Source organism: Ovis canadensis, chromosome 2, assembly GCF_042477335.2.
Source record: "Ovis canadensis isolate MfBH-ARS-UI-01 breed Bighorn chromosome 2, ARS-UI_OviCan_v2, whole genome shotgun sequence".
Classification (NCBI taxonomy): Eukaryota; Metazoa; Chordata; class Mammalia; order Artiodactyla; family Bovidae; genus Ovis; species Ovis canadensis.
Genome location: NC_091246.1, coordinates 47,595,695 through 47,606,353, shown reverse-complemented (window position 1 = coordinate 47,606,353; position 10,659 = coordinate 47,595,695). Strand labels below are relative to the sequence as shown.

At 39.6% G+C, this 10,659-nt stretch overlaps 1 pseudogene; it reads right to left on the bottom strand.

The window, feature by feature from the left end:
• Positions 1 to 1,014: 1,014 nt before the first annotated feature.
• Positions 1,015 to 10,659, bottom strand: part of LOC138432344 (nicotinamide/nicotinic acid mononucleotide adenylyltransferase 1 pseudogene) — a 33,636-nt pseudogene continuing 23,991 nt past the window's right edge.

The window sequence follows — 10,659 nt, the reverse complement described above, 5'->3', positions numbered from 1 at the left end:
TCCTGCCCCCAATCCCTCCCACCATCAGTCTTTTCCAATGAGTCAGCTCTTCACATGAGGTGGCCAAAGTATTGGAGTTTCAGCTTTAGCATCAGTCCTTACAATGAACAACCAGGACTGATCTCCTTTAGGATGGACTGGTTGGATTTCCTTGCAGTCCAAGGGACCCTCAAGAGTCTTCTCTAACACCACAGTTCAAAAGCATCAATTCTTTGGTGCTCAGCTTTCTTGACAGTACAGCTTTCACACCCATACATGACCACTGGAAAAAACATAGCCTTTAAACAGACCTTTGTTGACAGAGTAATGTCTCTGCTTTTGAATATGCTATCTAGGTTGGTCATAACTTTTCTTCCAAGGAGTAAGCATCTTTTAATTTCATGGCTGCAGTCACCATCTGCAGTGATTTGGGAGCCCCCCAAAATAAAGTCTGACACTGTTTTGACTCTTTCCCCATCTATTTCCCACGAAGTGATGGGACCAGATGCCATGATCTTCATTTTCTGAATGTTGAGCTTTAAGCCAACTTTTTTCACTCTCCTCTTTCACTTTCATCAAGAGGCTTTTTAGTTCCTCTTCACTTTCTGCCATAAGGGTGGTGTCATCTGCATATCTGAAGTTATTGAGATTTCTCCCGGCAATCTTGATTCCAGCCTGTGCTTCTTCCAGCCCAGCGTTTCTCATGATGTACTCTGCATATATGTTAAGTAAGCAGGGTGACAATATACAGAGCTTAGGCAGTGCTGTATGTCAATTATACCCCAACACAGCTGGAAAGACAAAAATAGAGATAAAAGGATTTGTACATCCTGAAAAAGAGAGACCATATTGAAAACATTCACCGTGGCAACTTCTGATAGACAGACAAAACTGATTTTGATTTACTACTGATTTTTATCAAACTTTTAAGTTTTAGTTTAAGTAACAGGATCACAATTCTTTCCCCTAGTTACTAACACTTTGATTGTCTCAAATTCCCCAAAGGAAATCCAAAATATCATGCTGTAGAATTTTTTATGACTTAGAATCTGCACTATTTTTCTGCAAAGGAGCCAGTATCATCCCCAAATGCCTCTCTTCACTCTTGGATTCATAAAAATTATGCTTTTCAGTATACTCTTGGACAAGATCTAGTACCAAATAGTGAATGCTCTAACTCCTTCTGAGGGCTTGCTGGGTCTTTGTGAATAAGATGTCATTGGTGATCCATTCATTCACCAGAAAAATATTGTTCTGATGTTTTCACAGAACATCTGGTTCACAGATGAATTTCTGAACAACAGTGTCAGCCTGAGTAATACCTATGAGCTCATACTTTCTTACAATTTGGGTGAAATCCTCATTCTTCCACAGGTTGGGATCACCAAAGGACCCCAATAAATCTGCCCCACACAGCAAGATTACCTTTGGCACACCTTTTGCTTCTGACCCCATGGATTTCTTTTGACTAAAATTTTGACTTTGTTCAGCCAACTTCCTCCTACATTCTGATCTTTCTGGCATAGGTGAGTCCTTCTGGTGATCACAGCTACTAGCCTCCAATTTCTCTCGATGGTGTCTGAGCACCTTAGCAGTCTCTAGCCACTCCTTCTGAAGGTTTTCCCATGCACCCACTTCTACCTACTTTGAATTCTTGGTGGCAAGATATGCAATGATAACTTGGCAATGGGCAAAGAAGGGTTTGATGCTTCTTATATACCTTGCTGACAGGATAAATTGTGCCTTGTCTAACTGTATGTTTTCCTATTGTGTTCATGTAGTTCTTGACCAGTTCAAACAACCTCAGGTGCATGTTGATGACTGAAATAAAAAAACCACAAGCAAGAACCATAGTTGTCTTCTCAGAATTTTCTAGGCTAACAATCTTCAGTTGTTGGTCTAAGTGCAAAACCCTGATACGTCCTTTGTCATTTCTACAAAGGGAATTCTGTCATTCTGAAGCATTTTTCAAGGTTGGGTATCAGAGTCATTCCAACTTGTGTGTCAACAGTCTTCTTCAAGCTGAGCTAGAACAGAGGATCCACATGCATATTGTAACTCACATCCTCAAGGTTGACTGACAAGAATCCTTGTATCTCATTGCTTTAATTTACTTATCTTAGTTTATCAAATGGAATTTTAAAGTAGTTTTCTTGTTATTGCCCATTCATATCCTTTGTTGATTTTTAAAAATAAGAACTCCTTAACTTTGTTGCTTTTGTGTTGTTATTTGTTGTCATCTTGTTGTTGTCATCATCTTGGTAGTTCATTTGTAAGAATTTTTGGGTATTTTCAGTTCAGTTCAGTTCAGCTGCTCGGTCGTGTCCGACTCTTTGTGACCCCATGAATCGCAGCACGCCAGGCCTCCCTGTCCATCACCAACTCCTGGAGTTCACTCAGACTTACATCCATTGAGTCAGTGATGACATCCAGCCATCTCATCCTTGGTTGTCCCCTTCTTCTCCTGCCTATTTTAGACTTTGATTCATTGTCTTTTACATATATCTCAAAAACTTACAGTATGCTTCATACATGTTGTTCCCTGTCTGTTAAAGTGTTTTAAAACACTCTATGGGTATCAACTGTTGATTGAAAATGTTAATTGTCTTTAATGTTTTTGGTGTATTTATATGGTTTTCCCTATCCTTAGGTTAGCTTTTTTTTTTTTTCTTACTTTTGCTCTTTAATCTATTTAGAGTTCAATTCCATCTCCAATAACTAGGTAAATAAAAAGAGGGAAAGGGAAAAAGCTTCCTTACAGAAGAATTCCAATTAATAAATGTGGGCAGAATGAGGAAAACCGGAAATTACCACTAGAACATCACAGTTACATTGTTGCAGGCAATATCCATGGATGAATGCCAAATATTTATTAATTACTATGGTGATTGTGACATATGTCTGCAAGTTCTTTGTTATTTCTCTCTCCAGGAGGTGAAGGTAAATTCCCCTCTGTTAAGTGTGGGCTGGACTGTGACTGTCTTCTAATAAATAGAGAACAGAAAGGAAAAAATAATGACTTTAGAGCAGAAAATATGGGCAGACACCAATTAACCTAGTGACCAAATTAAGGTTGCCAGTAACAAATCATTTTGACATCATACATCTTCTGATAAAATGTGATGAGACAGGCAAATCACCCTTACTGTATTTTTATAAAAATAAATTCTCCCTCCAATTTTTCCAAACTCCATCTAATCAAGGGACAACAATAGACAAACCCAAACTGAAGGACATTTTACAAGATACCTGACCAGTATTCTTCAAAAGCATCAAGAGAAATAAGACAGATTGATAAACTGTCTGATTAAAAAATATTTAGAAATGTGATGACTAAATGCAGTATGTGGTCTTGAGAAATCAGTGGAAAAATGGGTTACATTCAAATAAACTTTAGTTGATAGTAATGTATCAATGTTAATTCCTTAGTATTGATAAATGTGCAATGGTTATGTAAGGTAACACTGGGGAAATCTGAATGAAAGATAGATATAAAGAAACTCTTTGTACTCCTGGAAACTCTTCTGCAAATCTAAGTGAAACTTGTCTAAATAAAAATGTAAGTGAAATTTGTCTAAATAAAAATGTATTTCCAGATGAATGGATAAGAAAGCAGTGGTACATATACACAATGGAGTATTACTCAGCCATTAAAAATAATACATTTGAGTCAGTTCTAATGAGGTGGATGAAACTGGAGCCGATTATACAGAGTGAAGTAAGCCAGGAAGAAAAACACCAATACAGTATACTAACACATATATATGGAATTTAGAAAGATGGTAATGATAACCCTGTATGTGAGACAGCAAAAGAGACACAGATGTATAGAACAGACTTTTGGACTCTGTGGGAGAGGGAGAGGGTGGGATGATTTGGGAGAATGGCATTGAAACATGTATACTATCATGTAAGAAATGAACCGCCAGTCTAGGTTCGATACAGGATACAGGATGCTTGGGGCTGGTGCACGGGGATGACCCAGAGAGATGATATGGGGAGGGAGGTGGGAAGGGGGTTCAAGATTGGGAACTCACGTACACCCATCGCAGATTCATGTCAATGTATGGCAAAACCAATACAGTATTGTAAAGTAAAATTAAAAAAGTGTATTTCCAATTAAAAAAATTTTTTTTATAAAGCTTAACACCTTGCAAGTAGTATAAAAAAATCTCAGGGGATTTTTCATAGCAATATGATGTGCGTTTTGGAGACTGACAAACTTGACTTAAAAATTGTCTTTCACGACCCTGTATGCGGGACAGCAAAAAAGACACAGATGTGTATAATGGACTTTTGGACTCAGAGGGAGAGGGAGAGGGTGGGAAGATTTGGGAGAATGGCATGGTAACATGTATACTATCATGTAAGAATCGAATCGCCAGTCTATGTCTGATGCAGGATACAGCATGCTTGGGGCTGGTGCATGGGAATGACCCAGGGGGATGTTATGGGGAGGGAGGTGGGAGGGGGGTGCGTGTTTGGGAACGCATGTACACCCGTGGTGGATTCATGACAATGTATGGCAAAACCAATACAGTATTGTAAAGTAAAATAAAGTAAAACAATAAGAAAAAATTAAAAAAAAAATTTAAAAAAATGTCTTTCAGTAAAAACAATAGGGCAAAAAGACATACTTTACTTAAAACCAATAGTTACAAAAAAGCAAACAGGAGATTGTACAATACCATGCATAGGAAGGGATCTTGGGTTCATAGTATCCTGGACACTCGGGATCCTGGGCACTCCCACAGGTAGAAAGGTGCTTTCAATTAGCTTGAAACAACTTCACTTCAAAGTTGTTGTGAACATATCTCACAGCTTTGTGCTGTCCCTGAGTGCTGGGGGTGTGAGTCAGAGTGACTCTAGTCATTGTCCACATCTTGTCTTGAATCCTTGATTCTAAGACAATGGTCATAAAGACTGGATAGACAGCAAAGTGACACATTAGTTTTCAGAATTTTGAGTGTTACTGATTCCTGCATCTGTGGTGTTGCCTGTTTCCCTTTCTGGCAGCGGGGGTACTCAGAGCAGAGAACACCACTTGAGGACAAAGTGTTGCAGCTCACCTGGTTCTAAAGACCTTGTAATTCTCTGAGAGGGGTGGGAAGACTAGGCAGGTGCTGCTCTGATGAAGTCAGAGGAGTATGCAGGGAGGAAGACCTGCTCTCTGCCACTGTGTCCAGGTCTTACCCATCCCTCCCAATCTTGTCACAAACGTTTTTGTGACTTTCCAGAGGGAAAGACCAGATGAACCTTATCCCTCAGTGAAAGAGGAGGAAAATGGAACGTGTGCCACCTCCACCACAACAAAGATTGTGTGCCCCAGGTATGCACTTTCTGTCTAGCTCCTATTGGGTTCTCTATTTCTGTTGGCAGTAAACACTGCAAATGTTTTCGGAGTAAAAATCATTGTCATTTCTGAAAGTAATTGCCCCTGAAGGCTTCTTTTTCCTCTTTTCTCAGTCTCTAAAATATAGGATCATTCTTCAGATGCCTTTCAGTTATTGCAGACTTTGAGTACTCCCATGTTAATCTATTTCCTTATAAATCCTTCTTGTAAAAATCAATTTCTTCTTTTGCCCTCCTACTGTCTGCTCATATTCTTTAATTCAAACACTTATAATAATTTATTAATTCATCATACTACTTTTAGCTTCTTTAGTGTATCCTAGGAATAGCTGAAAAAAACAATTTTTTGTATAAGCTATGGCTTGACAGGCATATTTTTCTGGTCAAATCTGTGCAACACTCTCTATTACCTACAAGCACCCTTCTAAAAGTCTTGGTCTAGACGTCCAGCCTTGCTGTCCATTGTCTATAGTATTTTTCAACATTATGTCCATTGTTGCTCAGCCTGGTTTCCATGGTTACCTGCAGGATTCGCAGTAGGTAGTGAGGAGGCATAATTACCACAAACTGTATTTGTTGTTCAGTCACTAAGTCATGTCTGACTATTTGCAACCACATGGACTGAAGCACAGGCTTCCCTGCCCTTCACTATCCCCCAAAGTTTGCTCAAACTCATGTCCATTGAGTCAGTGATGCCATCCAACCGTCTCATACGGTTACCCCTTCTTCTCTTGCCCTCAGTCTTTCCCAGCATCAGGGTCTTTTCCAAAGGGTCAGCTCTTCACATCAGGTGGCCAAAATACTGGAGCTTCAGCTTCAGCATCAGTCCTTTCAATGAATATTCAGGGTTGATTTCCTTTAGGATTGACTGGTATGATCTCCTTGCTATCCAAGGGACTCTCAAGAGTCTTCTCCAGCACCACGGTCTAAAAACATCAATTCTTCAACCTTCTTCAAGGCCCAACTCTCACATCCATACATAACTACAGGGGAAAACCATAGCTTTGACTAGATGGACCTTTATAAGTAAAGTGATGTCTCTGCTTTTTGATACGTTGTCTATGTTTGTTATAGATTTTTCCAAGGAGCTAGCATCTTTTGATTTCATGACTGAAGTCACCATCCACACTGATTTTGGAGCCCCCCTCCCCCCAAAAAAATTCTGTCACTGTTTCCATTTTTTTTTTACTGTCTGTTTGCCATGAAGCAAGGGGACTGGATGCTATGATCTTAGTTTTTTGAATGTCGGTTTTAGGCCAGCTTTTTCATTCTCCTCTTTCACGTTCATCAAGAGGTTCTTTAGTTCCTCTTCACTTTCTGCCATTAGAGTGGTATCATCTGCAAATCTGAGATTGCTGAAATTTCTCCAAGCTCTCTTGATTCTAGCAGCTTGTGATTCATCCAGTCTGACATTTTGCATGATATTCTCTGCATATAAGTTAAATAAACAAGGTGAAAATATACAACCCTGAAGTATTCCTTTCCCAATTTGGAAACAGTCTGTTGTTCCAAGTCTGGTTCTAACTGTTGCTTCTTGACCCACATATACGTTTCTGAGGAGACAGGTAAGGTGGTCTGGTAGTGCCATCTCTTTAAGAATTTTCTACAATTGTGATCCACACAGTCAAAAAATTTAACATAATCAATGAAGCAGAAGTAGGTGTTTTTCTGGAATTACCTTGCTTTCTCTATGATCCAATGAATGTTGGCAATTTGCCCCTGGTTCCTCTGCCTTTTCTAAACTCACCTTGTATTTTTGGAAGTTCTCAGTTCATATACTGCTAATGCCTATCTTGAAGGATTTTGAGCATAACCTTACAAGCACATGAAATGAGTGCAATTGGTAATTGGAACATTCTTTGACATTGCCCTTCTTTAGGATTAGAATGAAAACTGACCTTATCCAGTCCTGTGGCCACTACTGAGTTTTCCAAATTGCTGACAAATTGAGTGCAGCACTTTAACTGCATAAATCTTTCAGGATTTGAAATAGTTCAACTGGAATTCCATCACCTCCCAGCAATCTTAGTATTAAAATGCATTAAACTTTATCCATTTATTTTATATCTATGTTGTCACATGAATCAATGGTTTGTTCCTTTTGTTAAAGAATAGTATTCCACTGTTTGGAAGTACCATGCTTTGTTAAACCACTCATCTGTTAAAGTACTTCTGGATTGTTTCTACTTTTGGGTGATTGTGAAAGAAGCTAGTTTTATAAACTTTTGAACTGGTAACTTTTATTCATTCACAAAATGGAACCAATGAAGGTTGGTTATCCCTACACATTCACCTTCCCTACTGGCCCTCCTGGCCACGAGCTGTATCTGAAGGAAGAAAGATAAAGGGAAATACGATTTTTCCCTGCCTGCTTCCTTGCCCCCAAGAGGAAAAGCAAATGGACCTGGAACAACAACAACAAAAACAAAAAACCTTAGGGGATAGCATCAAAATCATTACTGCTCATATAATCAAAGCTATGGTAAAATGTGAAGGTTGAATTCTCCTTCATAAAGTGAGAAACAATCAGTCAGAAAATAGAGACATATTGTGAATGAAGACTTAGAGTTTATTGCTGCTCCTGAGTCACTTCAGTCGTGTCCGACTCTGTGCGACCCCATAGACGGCAGCCCACCAGGCTCCCCCGTCTCTGGGATTCTCCAGGCAAGAACACTGGAGTGGGTTGCCATTTTCTTCTCCAGTGCATGAAAGTGAAAAGTGAAAGTGAAGTCGCTGAGTTGTGTCTGACCCTCAGTGACCCCGTGGACTGCAGCCTTCCAGGCTCCTCCATCCATGGGATTTTCTAGGCAAGAGTGCTGGAGTGGGGTGCCATTGCCTTCTTCCAGAGTTTATTGACAGGTATATTAGAGGAATGCCTCTGTCATACTTTGCTGTATTTCTATCCTTTGGAAAAATTGTCATTAAAAATGTCCCTCAAGTCCTCAAATTCTCACAAACTGTCCTAGAAGTTAGTTCTGGTTATATTTCCTTAAGTGTAGGTACAGGGTAATGAGAAATACAACGTTAAAGTTAAGAAATAGCATAGGTAAAAAAGCAATAATGTAAGACAACAGAGGGTAATTACATATAGGTCTCGAACTAGAAAGTAATCCAAGTTCTTAATTCATTTATTCTGATGCAATTTAATAAAGGACTGAGAACTCTTCAAAAAGTTATAGAGAAATGAGATACTGCAAATTAAATTTACATTTGAAATGTTAGCACATTTATCTAATATATATCCGCAGGATATTCTTCACTGAATAAATCTTAAGGGTGGATTTTTGATTTTATAAATTAAAACACTGATTCCCACTTAAACTGGATAGTTGGCCTTAAAAGTTGAGATCTGTGACTCAAATGAAATTGTCTCCAAGTCTCCTCCTCCTCCTCCTCCTCACCTTCTAGTGTCCAGGATATACTCCCCAGTGCCACCTCTGATCTTTGTTTTCTCTCATATGTTGACCTTGCCTTCTGTCTCTCACATTCATTCACAGCACATCAGTTATTATTACAGTTAGCAGTTAGATGTATGGTTCTTGGCCCGTAATTCTATCATGTCTTTATTCATTTTGAAAACCTCCACTGACTCCCTTTTACCTGGGCAATGAACCTGAATGTACTTGACATGCAAGGCCCTCTGCAGTCCAATCCCAGATATTTCCTAAATGCACATTGTACCCCACACTCCAAGCAAATCAGTCATCGAACTGGACCAGCAGTCAGCAAAAGTCACTGCAGGAAGCACTCTTCTCTGCCACTGTTTCTATGACTGGTTATAATGTCTGCTTAGAATGGCTCTTTCCTACCTGTACATATTCAAATCCTCTATATATTTCAAAATTCATTTTGCCTTAAAGGCTATTGCTATGGACTATAGGAAATAAAACTTTACGATATGAGCTAAAGCAGTAGTTCTTATACATGTACCACCTTGTGAACCCCATCTCCAGATTCAAATCATGCACGTCTGTGTCTTTTAAAATGTCTTTCTTAAGCGATCCTAAGAACTCCAAATCCAGCTCTGTGCAGGCTCTGTCGGTGTTTGGGAGGCACTGGGTTAAAAAGAAGAGGATGTGATTGATAGCACAGGTGTTCACATCAAAACTTTGGGGACTGAGTACTTTCATGAGTATAAAGGGAACGCGTTATGCTGGCTTATTTACTTTGTACTGAAGCTCCAATACTTTGGCAACCTGATGAGAAGATCTGACTCGTTGGAAAAAATCCTGATGCTGGGAAAGACTGAGGGTGAGAAGAGAAGGGGGCAACAAAGGATGAGATGGTTGGATGGCATCACTGACTCAATGAACATGAGTTTGAGTAAACTCCAGGAGATGGTGAAGGACAGGGAAGCCTGGCAGGCTGCAGTCCATGGTGTCACAAAAAGTTGGACATGACTTGGCTACTGAACAACAGCAAATACATTTCATATCAAACTAGGAATATAAAAGAGCTGTTAAAGGTAACAAGAAAGCCCTGCAGCTTAAACTCTACTTAATAATAAAAGACTGAAAGGTAAGGAAACAGGCAAGGATATCTGCCCTCCTGATGCTTATTCCATATTGTACTGGAAGTTTAGCAATTTCAATAAGTCAAGGAAAAAAATTTTGAAAAAGGAGGAAATAAAATATTGTTTGTAGACAACATGATTGTCTATGTAGAACATTATTATTGTTTAGTTGCTGAGTCATGTCTGATTCTTTTGTGACCCCATGGACTGTAGACCACAAGAATTCTCTGTTAGTGAGATTTTCCAGGCAGGAAAACTGGAGTGGGTTGCCGTTTTCTTCTCCAAGGGATCTTCCCAACCTTAGGATTGAACCCACATCTCCTGCATTGGTGGTGAATTCCTCACCACTGAGCCACCAGGGAACCCAGAAAGTTCCTAGGACTCTACAAAAAAGTTCCTAGAATGCAAAAATGAGTGAGCAATATTGCAAGTTAAAAGTCAACTTGAAGAAATGAAATATACTTCTATATTTGAAAGAGTATTATTTATTCAATTCAGTTCAGTTTAGTCACTCAGCCGTGTCCGACTCTTTGAGACCCCATGAACTGCAGCATGCCAGGCCTCCCTGTCCATCGCCAACTCCTGGAATTCACGCAAACTCACATCCATCGAGTTGGTGATGCCATACAGCCATCTCATCCTCTGTCGTCCCCTTTTCCTCCTGCCCCCAATTCCTCCCAGCATCAGAGTCTTTTCCAATGAGTCAACTCTTCGCATGAGACAAGTACTGAGTTTCAGCTTTAGCATCATTTCTTCCAAAGACACCCAGGACTGATCTCCTTTGGAATGGACTGGTTGGATCTCCTTGCAGCCCA